Source organism: Gobius niger (genome assembly GCF_951799975.1).
Source record: "Gobius niger genome assembly, chromosome: 10".
Lineage (NCBI taxonomy): Eukaryota > Metazoa > Chordata > Actinopteri > Gobiiformes > Gobiidae > Gobius > Gobius niger.
In genome coordinates this window covers 12,958,870-12,976,851 of record NC_136861.1, presented here as the reverse complement: position 1 = coordinate 12,976,851, position 17,982 = coordinate 12,958,870, and the positions used below count along the sequence as shown (strand labels likewise).

General features: G+C 41.9%; 1 protein-coding gene across 1 annotated transcript in view; it reads right to left on the bottom strand.

The window, feature by feature from the left end:
* znf385c (zinc finger protein 385C) overlaps positions 1 to 9,366 on the bottom strand; it is a 288,504-nt gene extending 279,138 nt beyond the window's left edge. Inside the window, exon 1 of the mRNA XM_079564655.1 lies at positions 9,323 to 9,366. The gene's annotated coding sequence lies outside the window, so the exon portion shown is untranslated. The remainder of the gene's footprint in view (positions 1 to 9,322) is intronic.
* Positions 9,367 to 17,982: the final 8,616 nt, after the last annotated feature.

Sequence of the window (17,982 nt, the reverse complement as noted above, 5' to 3'; positions counted from 1 at the left end):
ACACAGAGCAGTCTTCCAAAACAGTCAGTAGGTCATTTAAAAATAATATAAACAGGGTTGGAGCAATCACGCTTCCCTGGGGTACTCCGGATTGCACTGGTAACGGTGAAGAAAAGGAATGTCCTATTCTTGTCTGCTGGAGACGATTACTTAGATAATCACGAATCCAGGCCAGCATTTTACCATGGATGCCAAATGCCGGGAGTTTTTGCAAAATGGCATTATGCGGTACTGCTGTAAATGCATTGCTGAAGTCCAAGAATGCTGCTACACATGTTTCCTTAAGTTCTACAGCCTTTACCCAGGTATGGTAGTCCAGTGCCAGTTGATCTAGTGTAGAATGTTTGGGTATAAATCCAAACTGATTTTTAGAAATCAATGAATTTTCCAACAAAAATGTCATCAGCCTGTCATTTACAATACTCTCAAGAATTTTCCCAACACAAGATGTTAGTGATATTGGTCTGTAGCTTGCTGGATCTGCCCGATCTCCTTTGTGCTTATAAACCGGTGTTACATAGGCAGATTTCCATATCTGAGGGATTTTAGAATTGCTGATGGACAGTTTAAACAGATAAGTCAGCACAGGTGTAAGTTCAAGGGCACAATTTCTCAGAAATACATTTGGTATGCCATCAGGGCCACTGGCTTTTGTTACATCAAGTTTACACAATTTACGGTACACACTCTCTGAAGATACATGCACCTCAGTCAGTAAGCCATGCTTCATTTCAGGTAATGGACAGTCATACACTTGTTGATCCTCATACACACTGGAGGTATATATATGATTCAAAATATCAGCTTTTGCAGCATCACTCGCATATGTCTGATTTTCATGTGATAACTCAGGTATTTTTTCATGACAGTCTGAAAATTTGTACAGCTCAGAAAGCAAACCCCAATAGTGTTTTGGTGAATAACTCGTTGCTAGTTTCTGAGCTTGTTGTGTATAATACTGTTGTTTAACACGAGTTATCTCAGCACGCAGGGCATTTCTGGATTTTCTAAAAGCATGTAAATCATGTTCACTCTTTGATGTCTTAAAGTTTGACCAATGTGCATGTTTTGATGCTTTTAGCCTTGTGAAGTCAGAGGTAATGAAAGGCAATTTCTGTTTTCCTGTTTGAGCCATACAGCGCCGTCGACCTGGTATCAAACAAGTCAATATGGAAGTGACAGTTTTCTTTATCATGTTCATATCATAAGATGATGTTTAATGTCCATTAGATGTGTATTTGTATCTAATTTGTATCTAATGTAAATTATCCAGAGGTCTGTACATTTATTCATTATTTCTAACTAGGCTTAGGCCTCCACTACATGTGGTTGATAGGTTGACAACATCTGAATCGTTCATCATTTTAGATGTTTTGTGGCTAATGCTAATGGCTATAGGGAAAATACATTAAGCAAGTTAATGGAATCCGAAAAGTCTACCCGGCTGTCCGCATGCGTAAGGATCGAACAACGCTTCTCCTTTTTATTTCTATGAGTCATACTGCTATGAAACTTTACCTCTATCTATGTCACTTCCTGTCAGCGCCTTAAAAAATCTAATAAAAACAACTTTTCTGCCCAACTTTTCCTGATCAAAATTGCTGCTTCAATGATATAAAATGATGATTATGATTAACAACAGATGTTATCCATCTAAATAATTTCCAAAAGCATGAAAACCTGCCATATGCACTTTAAGGGTTGATGTTATGGGACCAAAGACCATGAGATTTGTGTATATTTTGGGAGTTTTGCAAACATCATGACCTCGAGACAGATGCAAAACCTGATAAATAAAGATAATATGTAAAGTGACTAATTAGAGCAGATGATTTCGTAAAGCATACTGAATAGCAATGTTTCTAACACCTGTGATCGGATTTGCAATGTTGGAAAATCACGATGCAGTTCAAACAGTGCATATTTCACACATATCCAAGAGCATATGCATTGGAGAGAAGACTCATTAAACTAATTATAACTATAAGGCTGCAAAAATCATCAAGGTGCACCAAATTGTCTTCGATACCGTATTACATACTGATCATTTAACATTACCCAGCCTTAATCTCTGTTAAACCAGCCCACTTGGATGAAATGTCAATCCCACATGTCCAGACTCAAAGGGGATGCGTTTTTCTTGTCCATGTCATGTCCATCTCACTTCACTCATTCGTCTGTGTCTGTTTAAGTCTGGTTAAAATGCCTTGAAACTTATAAACGGAAAAAGGAATTCAACCTTCGGCATAACTTTACAAGAATTTGCAGGTTATTATGACTAAGCTACACTTGTTGGCATCAAGGACAGCAGCCGGGCACCGAGTGAGGTGTAGAAGGGTAAAGGGTGCTGTTTTATGGGTCTCCAGACTGGTCACCTTGAGCTCAGCGGATCATTGGACTGCGAAAAGAAGGATCAAGATATGTCTAAGAGAAAGAAATATATTATACAGTGGTGGAAGAAGCAGCAGCTGTTACAAGCCGGGAAAGTGGGATTTGAAATGAGAGTTATGTCGTATCTACGCCACCACCAACCCCTCTAACTATTCAACAAATACACACAATAAAATCCCTCCACATTTGGACGACTTGTGGAGGACAGCAAGGGTTTTTGCCGAAGTTAACCCCCTGGTTCGGATCTCAAACACATCTTTATCGCTATTTTACACTTTGCTGGCTAGAAAACGCTATATTGATCTAAAACAGCTAAAACAAAATGCTCAGTAGTTTCAGTTCCTGGTTATTCGAGTGAACCAACTCAAAGCTCCACCCTCCTGTTGCTCCCCTTTGCTGCGCAGCTGTTTCAATGAAAAAGAAAAAGTACTGTATTTTACGGACTATAAGTCGCACTTTTTTTTCATAGTTTTGCAGAGGGTGCGTCTTATACTCCAAACGACTAATATGTGATTTTTTTCCCTTTTTTTAAATTCAAATATATAATCTCACATGCCACTAGAGGGCGCTGCAGGCTAATCGAGCAGCAGAAAGAAAGCTTGGAGTGAGGGAGAAGCGGAGGTTACTCTTAGAGAAGAAAACAAAACAAAGCTAATCACGGGCTAAAAGCTAGAGGAACGAGTTCACAAATGAGAGCTTGAACAACGTGCTGCCGGGAGAGGCTTGTCAACCGTGCAGTTACGCCTCCATGACCAGGTAGTTGCCATGGTGATTGTTCAGAAGTGACACAGAGGATGAAGATTTCAATGGATTTAGTGATTTGGAGTGAGATCGACAGTTTGGTATGTTCTTTATGCAATAGTAATCGGAACTGTTAATGTGATATTAACATACCAGACACATATTTAGTTCGTTGTTTATGCTTCGTATATCGAACCATCAATGTGTTACGTTAGCATATCGTACGCCTATTCAACCTGTTGTTTCTTCATTAGGCATTTTTTGGCTGGTGCGTCTTATACTCCAGAGCGACATATAGTCCGGAAAATACAGTAATAGAGTGGGTGGTACCACAAAAACATGTATAATAGGCGAGGTTGAGTGAGAGTTTGTTTTGAATATTAGAATAGGTTTTAATGCCATTGTTTGAGAACAGGTTCCCAAACTAGAATTTTTTCTCGGTGCAGACGTGCAACATAAACATATACACAGAACCTAGACAAAAATAAGCTATATAACTATAAACTTAAAGGCTATAGGGGCATGCATAAAGAATATTAAATAAGTAAAATATGACAAGACGACAACAATTTGACATAGAACTACAGTGGGATATTGTTGTCATCTTACCATATTTCACTTTTAATTTTTTATCTTATTTATTTTAGTATTCTTTATGCATGAATCCTGTGTGTGTTCATCAACATGCACTGTCCGGCACAAATAAACAGGAGAAGCTTTTTGGAAGCTGTTGCCGCTGTCCTAAAGATAACCGCCGGGGAAGACTCAAATAATACTCAGTGATGCACAAGTGCCTCAAAATATACAACTCCAAGTAAGTTTTTGTTGAGACATCGTAACATGGTAAATAAAAAGCTCTAAAAAGGAGGTTTTCCATAATATCCAATATGAACTGTTCCAAACAAAAAATCAAATAAAATAGAGCTGTCAGAACGAGGTCAAGAAGAAGAACGGTTTATGAAAACAGGGAAAGACATGGAGTTAGATTCTGTGGGAGAAGATGCAAAATACATTTTATTTATGCTGCTGTATAATTTATAACCAATCTAGTTGTTTTCATTGGAAAATAGGAAGTAAACAGTCTCTCTCCCCCAGTCCTTATAGTTGTATTATAACACAACTGTCAGTCTGAAACTCCAATGGCTCCAGTAGCGATGATCACAGTGAGGTTTTCCTGACAGACACGAGGAAAGCCCAGCTTCTAATCCGCCCCAATCCCAGAGAGGAGCGACCCAGAGGTGAACCCTTTCCCGCTAATAAAAAGGCTTTCTGACAGTGACTGAGCTGCTATAACTGTCTCTAACCCGGCACTTGAAACACATCAGGGTTTTTTTCTCAACATCCATCAAACCATCATGTGCTGACAGAGACCAGACCTCCTGTCACTCTAAATTCAGACTAAAAAAAATACGGGATAGAAATCTGTCTGACAAATAACATGTGCGTCAATGGGATGTTCCTACTATCTGACACGATGATTGATAAATGCATTGACAGATACAAATCTCTCCCATCCATTTGTAAAGGCAGAGGTGTTGTTTAGCCGCAGGAAGCAGTGATTACAGATAATTGTGCAGCGCCAGAGTGTTATCTGTTGTTTTTCTCCCGTTCGCCAAGATGGCTTGCCAACATTTTGACAGTCACGCAAAATATGATTGGGTAGTGAAAATCAAAAGGCGCATAAAAGTAAAATTCGAAACCACAGAAACGATTATGACGCGGCCGCAAAATTCGCCCAAAGCAGCTGCTCTCAACTGTTGTAGCTTCAATGTATCATGAAATAATAAACATGTGAAAACGATTTGCAGGTATAGAAAGCAATATTCAAATATAATCTTTCCTCACACGCATTGATCATCTTTCTGCCCATCAAAACCAAACCGAAACACAACTACCTGTTGGCAACCACTGGCCTGTGTAAAAAACTTTCAGGTAGAAAAAGATCAATTGGCCTATATACAGTACACTGCCGCAAAATAAAGTCAGCACCAAAAAAAAGTTCACACACTCTTATATTTTGTTGGACCGCCTTTATCTTTGATTACAGCTTGCATTCTCCAGCACATCTCAAAGACTCCCTATGGGGTTAAAATCTGGACTCTGTGGCGGTCAATCCATGCGTCCTCTTTCACACAGGTCTCGCGATCGATCGTGGGTTTGAATCCCAGCTCCCGCTAATGCACACTGTCGTTGTGTCCTTGGGCAAGACACTTCACCCTACTTGCCTCCAGTGTCTGCGTACATTGGTGTATGAATGAGAGAGTGAATGGGTGACTGGTTCCTTGCTGTAAAGCGCTTTCGGCCTGATAAAGGTGGAAAAGCGCTATATAAGTTGAGTCCATTTACCATTTACAATGTGACCCCTCAGAAACCTGGCATTGTCATCTTGGAATAACATCAGGGAAGAAGAAGTCTCTTGATGGCATAACCCAGGTCATTCAGTATGTTCAGCTGATCTCATTCTTTGGGCACATGATGTTGCTGAGCCTAGAACTGACCAACTGGTTAAACTCCAGATCAAAACAGCAAGTTAAAGGGACTATACAGAGTTTAAAAATGTTAAAATTAAGTATTTTCCTCCCCCTACATGTTCCAGCAATGTCCTAGTGTGTAGAATGAGCCCAGACCTGTTCACCACAACTGCCTCTAAAATCCTGCACTGTCACTCAAAAAGGTGTTAACTCGGGCTCCGAAGTGCCGTCATGCACAAGCTTAATATAGAAGCTGCAGTTACACTTAAGACCTGAGGTGGCAGTAGTGAGTACAAAATGGCTAATATGCATCTAGCCCCTTTAAATATCTTTAAATTAAGTATTTTCCTCCCCTACATGTTCCAGCAATGTCCTAATGTGTAGAATGAGCCCAGACCTGTTCACCACAACTGCTGCTAAAATCCTGTCACTCAAAAAAATTGTCATGCACGAGCTTAATATAGAGATTGTAGTTACGCGTATGACCTGAGGTGGCAGTAGTGAGTATAAAATGATTAACTTGCACCTAGTCCCTTTAAATAGAGTCGGCAACTTTATTTGGTCGGGCAGCGTATATATCCATCTATCTCCATCTGTTAATCTGGGGCAACAGTCAAAAGCACGTTCTCCATAGGCATGTCACGACAACAAATTTGAAGTTCGATATATTGAGTCAGGAAAGTATCGCGATAAATGATATTATTGACTCTAACGATACTGGACACTGTCAACTCTCAGGCATAAAAATTACAGTAAACCTTTGTTCTAAAAGTGCATCATCAAATCCTAAAATACCACACAAGCTGCAATAAACTTGATATATAATGTAACTCTATTTGCTTCTGTTAGAAATCAAAGTTTTGCAAGAATAAATAGGGGGGAAATACTAATAAATGTAAAGACGATAAATATCGAGCCCAAAAATATATCGTTTATCTGTTATTTGTTGAACGATAAGTCGATGTAGTAATTATCGTGACAGCCCTTGTTCTCCCAGACTTCGTTCAACTCCACTACTCCAGATTCCCCAGGCCAGAGAGAGACCTAGTCCCTCCAACGCATCCTATAGGTCTTTCCCGGTCCCTCGTCTCAGTGGAACATGTGCCCGGGCTCCTCAGCTGGCTCCTCTTGAATCTAAAACAAGCTCCTCTCCAGTGACCAAACTGCTCGCACTTTCTCTAAGGAAACTCATTTCGTCCCCTTGCATCTGGAGCCTCGTCCTTTTTCCACGTGATTCAGAGTTCATAATGAGAGCAGGAACGAAAATAAACCATCCAGTACCTATATTTGATAGTTAGAATGGCAGTGCTGAAGTAATTGCCGTACAGGAGGCTAGAAATGAGCGATGTTTACATTACCGCATGAATAGGCCCATGTTTTTTCACATCCAATTAAAAAGTAATTAGTAGAGGTCTCGAATTGCTAATAAGGTAAGCTAATATTGACCTCCAGTATTTGATCAGTCAGTGACATCGCAGGTGCGCACCCCATGGCATGTTCCTACAGCTAATAGTCTTCAGTTTTTGTTCCCGTTTTCTGCTCACTACATTTATCCATTATTCCCTCACAGTCCAAGCAAAGAGGGTCAAGCTTTCCTTTTCCCCCCAACTGCAACGTCAATTTAAAACAAGGAGGCAAAAACTTGGATTTGTATTGAAAAAGTAGTTCCAGCTGAGTCAGTCGGTACATGCAAAGAGTTATCACTGTAAAGTTGGCCATTTTATACTCACTACTGCCACCTCAGGTCATATGTGTAACTGCATCTTCTATATTAAAGGGATATTTCAGGATTTTTGACATCATGTTGGCCTCATTTCCTCGTTAGTCAGAGTGTTGTTGATTTCTAGAGATATTTTTTTCTTAAATTCATGCAGTTCTTTTATTTGAGGAGCTTAGTGGCGCTAGGCTAGTGCATTTCTATGGTATCAGCTAGCCTGCATTAAAAACAGTCTGACACACTCCACAGTGCACCTGAGGCAAATCCCTTATAACACCAGACTAACCATATAAATGCCTGTGTTAATACCATTATAACTGTTTTGCATTTATATTTGAGCAGCATCAGATTCGTGGTTGTATAAGCTATGCAGCGGCGGAGTGATCTGCTAGAAAATAATCCCTCAAAATGCGGTAATTCATGTGCTACAAGGTCAGTTATATTTTAAAAATTATTCTATCGACACAGACATTTATATGGTTAGTCTGGTGTTATAAGTGATTTGCCTCAGGTGCACTGTGGAGCGGGTCAGACTGTTTTTAATGCAGGCTAGCTGATACCATAGACATGCACTAGCCTAGCGCCACTAAGCTCTTCAAATATAAGAACTGCATGACACTCTCGAAAACTAGTAAATGATGTCAAAAATCCTGAAATATCCCTCTAAGCATGACGGCACTTCGGACCCGAAGTATTACAATTTTGAGTGACAGTGCAGGATTTTAGAGGCAGTTGTGGTGAATAGATCTGGGCTCATTCTACACATTAGAACATGGCTGGGACACGTAGGGGGAGGAAAATACTTAATTTGAACATGCTTAAAGTCCGTATAGTCCCTTTAATGCCAGTTACAAATGCGAACAGTTTCACCTTGAAGACACAACGATGTAGGCTACTGTCTGCAGCTTTGCCATTCCAACCTTTTCCAACTCACAGATTAGCCCAATGACAAACAGCCCGGGCCCCACAGACGATCTGAGATAACTCTGAGAAATGCACTGTCCAATTTGTCATAAAAACACAACAGAAAACAACATCCATCACAGAGGCGCTGGCATGAAACGCAAGGGACACCGTGCGTATATAATGTAAATAATGGATTGTTATGTGCGTAACTCGGAATGCCACTAAAACTATTACTCAGCGATGTATCACGGATTATGAAACAAATGTCAAAAGTCAAATGCTGTTGTAAGCCTGCTTTCTTTTGAAGTGAAGACAAAGCGGAGGAAAATAGTTCACTGCACTTTATAAAATATTTGACCTTGCAAGTATCACCAGGCCCGGATCAAGATTAAATCAGGACTTAACTGGCCGTATCTAAAAAGACAGCACTAAATGAACCTAGTTATATCTAAACTGGGTGTAAAGTTTAAGCCATGTCTAAAACTCCTAACTTAAATGCAATACTGAAGCATAAATTAGCCGAATTAAAACAAATGAATGTCAAAAATCGCAGATGACCCTGAGTGAAGCCTGAAGAAGCCCATTACTACGATTTGAGAACCACTGCATTGATGTATGGTCACTATTATTTCTGATGTTGAGAGAAAACTTTAATGTAAGATGAAAATAATGGGAACGCAGCAGCCATAGTAGCTAAACGTGCTTGTTATGGTTCGTCTTCTGATTTGACCAACTGTAAAGAAAGAAAGAAAAGAAAAGTTTGGGGCTACCAGGATCAAAACAGAGAACAGAAACTTCAGGATTGCATTGATGCTTATGTGTCCTTACACTGTCACCTGAACACTTCCCGGGGAACAAACCCTTGAAACAAGCATCTGCATCCACGTCTGACGCTCAATTACGCACAATCTCCATATTACGCACAGAACCGAACTACTCCACAAAAGAAAAGAAGCGACACAAAAGTTTACGAAGCATCACGTTTACTCCACAGCATCACGGTCCACAGCTTCAATGAAGTTCCCGACGCACAAAACGCAAACTTTGCAAACGGTCATGTTTGCGGTGGAGACGAGGAAAAGGCGCGTGTTCTTACCGCTCAGTTGAGTTGACTCCCGTTGCAGCTCCGTGTCCAGCGACAGTGAACCAGATCGTAGCAGCAGAGAGGCACGCGCCGCATGAGGAGAGGAGTAGAGCGCGCGGAGCGGAGCTGTGAAGCCACGCGCAGCGAAGACGCCGGACCGGAAGCGCCCTTTCACCGCCAAACAGAGGTGCGTGATCAGTGAGTGCTTCAGGAAAGTGTGATTCTTAGGACTTTTATATTAACAACTTAACCCCTGCATGAACTGAGAGCATTTTCTCCAGTTTGGCTTTACCCAAATAGGGTAAGTAGCGACGAAGACGAGGATGAAAACGCAATGAAAAGCAATGGGGAAAAAAGTGATGGAAAAGCGACAGAAACAAAAAAGTGGCGAAAACACAATTTAAAAACGCGACAAAAGAGTGACAAAAAATGTGTTGGAAAAGCCACAAAAAGTGACGAAAGCGTGACACAAACTCGAAAACATGACAAAAAAGCTACGAAAAAAGCAACAAAGAAACAACAAAAACATGACAAAAAAGCAGCAAAAAAAGCAACGAAAACACGACAAAAACGCTTCACAATGTGACAAAAACGCAGCATCGTGACAAAAAAGTTAGGATCACTTTTGTAGGTCTTAGTTTTCAAATAAGGCAATACACTATTCCTCTTCAGTTGAGAAGCTTTTAGATTTGGGTAAAGCCGAGCTGGAGAAAATGCACTCGGGTCACATCTACATAACACTTCTTGCAATTTATTTACAATTGATATTTTTCTTACCCATAATAATGTCTAAAAATGTGGGATATGTGGTATGTGCTGTGATTTTTGTTGTTGTTTATGGATCAAATAAGCCCATCCAAAAAGGAGAGAAAATACATGTGCAGAGTCTGCTGTGTGCTCTTATTGTGAAAGGGTAACTGTTTTCTCTATGGCCTGCATTGACTCCCATTCACAAAAAACAAAACTGTTAGAGCAAAACATAAAACAGTATGAAGACAACTTCTGACTGCCGACCATGCAACACATTTTACCTTGATCTTAACAACAAACAGGCAATGCAGACTGACACTAAGCCTCTGCGTGATGCCAAGAACAAATAGTGGAAAAACGTGTTTCCCAAAGATTAACCAACAATACAGCGCTGACTGATCAAAATCTTTTCGAACAATGTCAAGCGGCAGACAGCCACAGATGTACAGTGCATATAAATACCTGCCGTGGAGCGAGGTGCCAGCAGATTTATGGTTTCTCCCTCACTGGAATAGAGACTGAATGAATGATAAACATAAAGGAGGCAGCCAGGCAAAACAAGCACCCGTCCAATTTGGTAATGAGCTCTGTGGTTTATAGCACTTGTAAACAGCTACTAGACTAACTAATCATGTGTTTATGCTTTAAGTTGGTAGCAGTGAGTATCTTGTAAAGACTTTCTTGGAATGGAAGAACTTGTTTGGACACAGGAGTCATCTATCAGCTCGATACTAAACAAGACACCGGCTAATGGCACCTATGGGCGCAGCTCGAGCAGGTTGGTCCGGACACATAGACGCATAGGTTTAATGTAAAGAAAACCAGGAAGACAAAAAGGTAAATTGTTCTCTTGGTCAGTGATGCTCATACTTGCAAGTGTCATTGTTATCCGTAAGGTAGGAGGATTTGCACCACTGTTTTGACCCCAAGCATTCATCCCTCACACATCGACCTCAAAGCAGTTTATGTAATGTGTAGATTAGAGAATCCTATAAAAGGTTTAACTTATTGTTCATCATTAGGCAACACTGTCGATCTGTACAGCTAGAACAGGGGTGTCGAAGTCGTTTGGGTCGAGGGCTAAAATTCAGCCCCCATGTACTTGGGTCAAGGGCTGCATAAATTGGAAAGGACTGTGGCCTCATAAATAACGGCTTACACATATTGTATGTTTCTCAAAGTGCTACATGAAGCCATTATTCATTCACTTCAAACTTGATGGCAGTAAGCTATTGTTGTAGCCACACCCGCCCGGGGCAGACTGACTATTTACCACGTGGCAATAATATACTGTTTATATCCTGATCCCTTATGTCAGTGCCCCCTGCTGGACACTTGTGGAATTCTTTCCTTTTTTAAATTCAAGCTGCCCCCTAGTGGCCGGAGTGAGCAAACTGGTTATTTCTTTAAAAATCCATAACTCCGCACAGGAATGGGCTAGGGCGGGGGTCTCCAAACCTTTTTACCTGGCGAGCTATTACACAACAAGAACGTCAGAGAGCTACTTACTCTTCAAAAATGTGGACTTCACCCTGGAGATTTTTTTTTTTTTTTTTTAAAGAGAATGACTCTAGTTTAGTCCTTATACTTTACAAAATTGACCAAACTGTTTGCAGGTCTTCAGGTCGGTGGGGAGTCCTTACCTCAAGTGGAGGAGTTCAAGTATCTCGGGGTCTTGTTCACGAGTGAGGGACGGATGGAGCGTGAGATCGACAGACGGATCGGTGCGGCGTCAGCAGTGATGCGGTCGCTGTATCGGTCTGTCGTGGTGAAGAGGGAGCTGAGTCGGGAGGCAAAGCTCTCGATTTACCGATCGATCTACGTTCCCACTCTCACCTATGGTCATGAGATTTGGGTCATGACCGAAAGGACAAGATCGCGAGTACAAGCGGCCGAAATGAGTTTCCTTCGCAGGGTGGCTGGGCGCACCCTCTGAGATCGGGTGAGGAGCTCAGTAGAGTTGCTGCTCCTTCACGTCGAAAGGAGCCAGCTGAGGTGGCTCGGGCATCTGTTTCGGATGCCTCCTGGTCGCCTCCCGCGGGAGGTGTTCCAGGCATGTCCTAGTGGGACAAGGCCTCGTGGAAGACCCAGGACACGGTGGTGGGACTATGTCTCCGAGCTGGCCTGGTGTCGCCTCGGGGTCCCCTCAGAACAGCTGGAGGAGGTGTGTGTGGATTGGGAAGTTTGGGCATCTCTGCTGAGACTGCTGCCCCCGCGACCCGGCCCCGGATAAAGCGGAAGAAAATGGATGGATGGATGGATGTTTGCAGATTGTGTTCAGCAAGTTCAGAACAAACAGAAAATGCATCTGAAATTTGAGTTTCAGGCGTGTAGAGCTGCAGAAAGTCTTTGGCGAGCTACCTAGATAGGCCTGGCGAGCTACTGGTAGATCCCGAGCTACTGGTTGGCGATCCCTGGGCTAGAGACTTCCTTTTTTTTTTTTACATGCTCAGGAATTCATGCTCCTCAGAAGGCCACATTAAATCATCGCATGGGCTGCATTAGACCCACGGGCCTTGACCTTGACACATGTGAGCTAGAAGGTAAAGGTTCAGTTCCCAGGCTGGTTTTGAGATTTAGCCTGGTATAAAGCCAGACTGACTTAATTTCTGTATTTATAAACACATATATAGTCTGGAATTGTGGTAACAGGACACGATTTCCAAATCTAGACTCGAGAGTTCAACGAGAAAGAACCAATCAAACACAAAGCTGCCTACACTTTGCTCTTACGTCCTCCGCCATGATTGTTTGTAGTCCACAAACAATCATGGAATGCAGTCGAGTAAATGTTCCGGTGAAAGTCCAGCTCATTTAAAACAGAGGAAAGGGCACTGGTGAAAGATCGCTGCGTCGCGGTCGCCATCTTCAGTGTTTTCGTTTACGGGAGGAGCACTGGTGTGTTTTATGGGAAATGAAGATGACGCCGCCCGTGCAATGATTGGCTCTGCTTAGTTTTGCAGGAGCCAGCGAAATTCAAATCGCACAATACCAGACAGTATCCCCATGTATCTCTTAACATGGAGGATCAGTCTGGCTCGTGCCCGGCTTGTTGAGAACCACTCTTTCACAGCATGGGGCCAGAAATCTTGGCCTTGTCCTCTTGGAATACGGCCGTGCCATTAGGGAGGAAGAAATCCATTAATGAAGTAACCTAATCATTCAGGATGTTTAGCTGATCTCATTCTTTGGGCACGTAGTGTTGCTGAACCTATACCTGACCAACTGCTGTAACCCCAGATCAGAACAGATTGTTCAAATGCAGAGGACAAATTTCCCTACACGAGGACCACAAATTAAACCTTTTCCATTTGACCGACATACATTTTTGTCCAACCTCTGACCCATTTTTCCCATGTTTCTTGTGTCTTTTATCTAGACATGATCTTGTTTTGAGTGTTCTTGCGTGCAGCGGGCCAGCTCCCTCGTCATCTTTAATCCGACCTTGTGCAGTTTGTGTTCGGGAAAAGCTTGGCCTTTAGCTGCAGCAGCGCGTCTCTATCTCAAACACGGGGAACGAGCTGTCACCAGGAGCTGAACGGACGCTTCTTCTTTTAGTCCACACAGATACAGAAAGTGACAAAAATAAAAATAGACCCCTGTGAAGAGTAATGCAACACCGCCATGTTATCCAGGTCACATGAGCCCAGATCAGAGCGGCCTTAACAAGAGGGAGATTTATTGGTGGCGGCTCCTCACTGCGAAAAGGGAAAAGGGATATGTTATTTTCTGTGGAGTTAAATGTAGTAACCGTGTCTGGGTTTTCTCCGAGTGCTCTGGTGTCTCCCATCAACCCAAAAGATGCACAATATAGGAGATGGTCCAGTGACTGAGTCTGGTTAGAGTTGACATCAATTACATTTCCAGAGCGGAACATATGCGAGCAAACAGGAAGCGGAATGAACCAATCAACGAAGAGCGTTTTGTGTTCTGCATTAATATTCGAACAGGATGTGTTTTTGGTTATTTACCACAGATTGGAAAGAAGCTCTCATTCGCCTGTTCGCGCCTGTAGATTGTTATTGAGAGTGACGCTGCTCGCGAACATCACGTGATCGGAAAGAAACATATGTGAGCAGCGGCAAGCGAGGGTGTCCTGCCCAGGCTGATAAAAAAAAATACACAGAGGGGTATCATTCTGGATGCCAGGCTAGGGCACTCCTCGTTCTTCATCGACATTCAAGGATGGATCCAACGCAGGACAAATTTCCCTTAAAGGAATAGGCCACCGTTTTTACATACTGAGATATGTTCTTACCTTAGCTTTGACGAGTTCTTTAGGACCTGTCTGATCTTCACCCGTGCCTTCAGTCACGTAAACACAGCACAGATGGCGTGTTGCACTACAAAGTATAATTACACAAAATTAAACAATGTGGATTTTCTAAGCGGATAAAAGGGCGGACTATATTGTAAGGCGTAATAATACCAGGAGTAGTTTGAAATCCGTGCAGTAATATCTTCACTTTACTGTGCCAGACGGGTCCTAAAGAACTCGTCAAAGCAAAAGTACGATATTTCAGTATGTAAAAACGGTGTCCTATTCCTTTAAAGGACCAAAAAAAGGACCATAAAGGGAAATTTCAAGATTCTTGACATAGGCCCTCATTTAGTTATCCAGAATGTTGTTGATTTCTGGAGATTTTTTTTTTTTTTTTAATTCTTGCAGTCTGTATATTTGAAGAGTTTAGTGGTGCTAGACTAGTGCTAGGCTAATGCATGTCTATGGTAGCTAGTAGCCTGGATTAAAAATCTCTTCAAAATCATGGGGTTGTCCTCCAAATGTTGCCATATCTGATTAGAAAAGTAGAAACTAGAAAAAAGTAGAAAGCTCCTTTGTGAATTCCACGTGTAGTAATGCCGGCCGCAGGTAAACAAACTACTGTAGATCCGGTAACCGAGCAGATCACTCCGCCGCTGCGTAGCTTACAACCAGGAAATATAAGTTCTCTTTAATGCAAAATGGTTATATTAAAACAAATATTCAGTCAACACAGACATTTATTGGTAGTCTGGTGTCATAAGTGATTTGCCTCAGGTGCACTGTGCTTGGGTCAGACTGTTTTTTTAATGCAGGCTACTAGTTACCATAGACATGCGCTAGCCTAGCACCATTTAACTCTTCAAACATAAGGACTGCATGAGTTAAAAACTAAAAAAATCCCCAGAAATCAACAGCACTCTGGATAACTGAGGCCCTATGTCAGATATCCCTTTAAACTGCTTTTATTTTAACCTCTTTGAAAGCTAAGACCTGCAAAACCTACGTAACTATTTTGGAATCAAGGAATCACAATATAATGCAAACGTCACCCATCAGGATTATTTTTTCACAAATGACTACTTTCACAACATACTTTTATGGGTCAAATAGAACAAGAGATAAAAAAAAAAGAATCAGGTATAGGGCCTTTAAGATGCTTCTTGAGTAATTGTGCTTGCATTTGACTCATAGCATGTTGACAGCAGGGGGCTTTGTGACTGCACTTTGTATGCTCTCCCTGGCTCAGACTCTGAATTAAGATCTGCAGGTTATCGTACTCCTCATGAGGAAAATTGACGTGAGGACAATTTTTGGCTCCCCGACAAACCATATTACATTACCGCTACGTCAAACTCGAATTCCCAGGAGGCCTCTGATTGGTCGATGTCCAAGATCCAGGCAGAGGCCGTCAGAGGAGCTGCGGCTCAGCCTTTCAGCGCTGACAGGGCTGATTAGCACCGAGGTAAGTGGGGCCATCCACCTTCGTCATGGCAATGGTTTGGTCTTGCCCTTCATGACACTAGTTCATTTCAAAACCACTCTACGTCACGTTAAAGCCAACGCATAGAGTCAAATGCAAGACTTTGTTTCCTTACAGGTGTTTTTATTGGTGAAAGAATACCTCAAAAATAAACCGTGAAAGATAAAATGTTACTGTTTTTCCCGCATTAAGCTACAGTGGCACAGTTTGAGGAAATGTCGATGGAGTAAACTTAAAGGAAATGGTTGTGGGAGGCACAGGCACACAAGCACAAGTTTCTGTGGACAGGCCATTCCTGCAACAACTGGAGGCTGCACTGGCACTGACTTTATCAGGACAAGGAGCTAGGACTGAGGAAGTGAAAGAGAGTCCTTTTAAGTTTAAAGCAAACAGGTTTAAACGATAAGATCAGGCAACAAAAAGAGTGGACCTAAAAGAGTCGATTAATCGATTCGTTGTTTCAGCCCTATACATGAGGATCACTTACAAACTTTTTATTATAATAACCTCCTGCTTCGTGTGCATGATCATTTGGAGCATGTTTGGTGATACTGGCATGAGTTTTACAACCGTTTTCATTGACGTATAGCAACGTGTAACTTGGATCGTTCTGCACTGGCACCATAAAGAAGTACTAACTTTTTTGCCTGAATAAATCCTTTTCATAGTCCGTGTGGGGATAATAAGAGTGTTAATGGGATGATTGGGGGGTCTTTCATCTCCCCCTGGTGTCTCTGGCCAGAAAACCACCCTTGCAACTTCGCTGGCTCCGGGTCAGAGGCGCAATACACACTAATAGAATCACGAAGAAGAAGCTAGCAGGCTAACGGGCAAAGCTAACTGCAGGCTAGCAAAAAAATTATCTCCATTGAGTAAATGGATGCGTTTCAAATAAAAATGACATACAAAACATTATGACCACTGGCAGGGGAAGTGTATGGCAGGTCAAGTAATTCTCTTCAATTTTAGACTAGTTTAAAGTTTACATAAATTTAGTCGACTAAATCTAGATGAAGTCAACTTTGCATTTACAATATTTAGTATAATCATTTAATCAAGGTCGCCTGCTTCACGGACAAAGCACAGGGTTGTTCCTTTGGCACTGCATTTAAATGATATGAGGCTCTTTCAAAATGTCCTTTTGATGATTTTAGTCTCTTTTTTTTGTCATATTTTAGTCAACGAAAATATATGGACATTATAATCATAGTTTTAGGCTCATGAACAGCTTTTAATTTTGTTTTAGCACATATTGTTTCTTCATTGTGTCACCAGTTTGTCCACATCAGGCAATGTGAATACTTTGTCTTTCCGTCCTCAATGATGGAAGTAGCTCTAATGAACAAATGTAAAGATTGAAGTGAGTTTTTACGAGGCGTTCCATCAGCCACAGATGATGCCCATGGGGAGAGAAGACCGGCCATTTCAATAAAGCTGGATCTAATGCATTCGAATATGACGGCAATAGTCCCATCCATTATCCTCTCCATATATCAGAAAACCCACCTGTCTAACTCCTTGTGGACCATTCAGACGCCCACTCGCTCCGCTCTCTTCGAAAACCTGTTCTTCACGGACAGATTTGAAGTGGTGAGACGGTTTCCATAGTAACAGCAGCGACAAGCAGCGCCAGGTCTGCAGAGAACTTGAAATTAATGAAAAAAGTTAAATTAAATAAAAGCTCTCTAAGTGCGGAGTTTGGAGGAGAGAGGAGAAGTGGAAACAGAAGGAGGCCGGTCATGTGACTTGTGGCTGATTGATGTTAATGAAAGTGCAAATGAAAAACAGGAAAGAAAAAGGAATGAAATGTTGGACTGTTTAATTGTAGGGTAATAAGCATATCAAATTACGAAGACATGCTTTTAAACAGATAGTCAAAAGAACATGTTTGTGTGCATGGGCTCTCAGTGGTCCAGGGATTTTCCATCAAAGAAGAGACTGAGTACATTTCCGATGGCACAGAAGCACAGCGCTCTAGCTCTTGGGTAGTGTCGAAGTTGAGGGGCAGCTGTGATCGGTCTAAAGCCAGATTTATTGATGACAGTAACCAAAACACCCCTCCTGGAACCGCTACCTTACCGTGGTGGAGGGGTTTGAGCACCCAATGATCCTAGGAGCTCTGTTGTTGGGAACTTCGTGCCCCTGGTAGGGTCTGCCATGGCAAACAGGTCCCAAGTG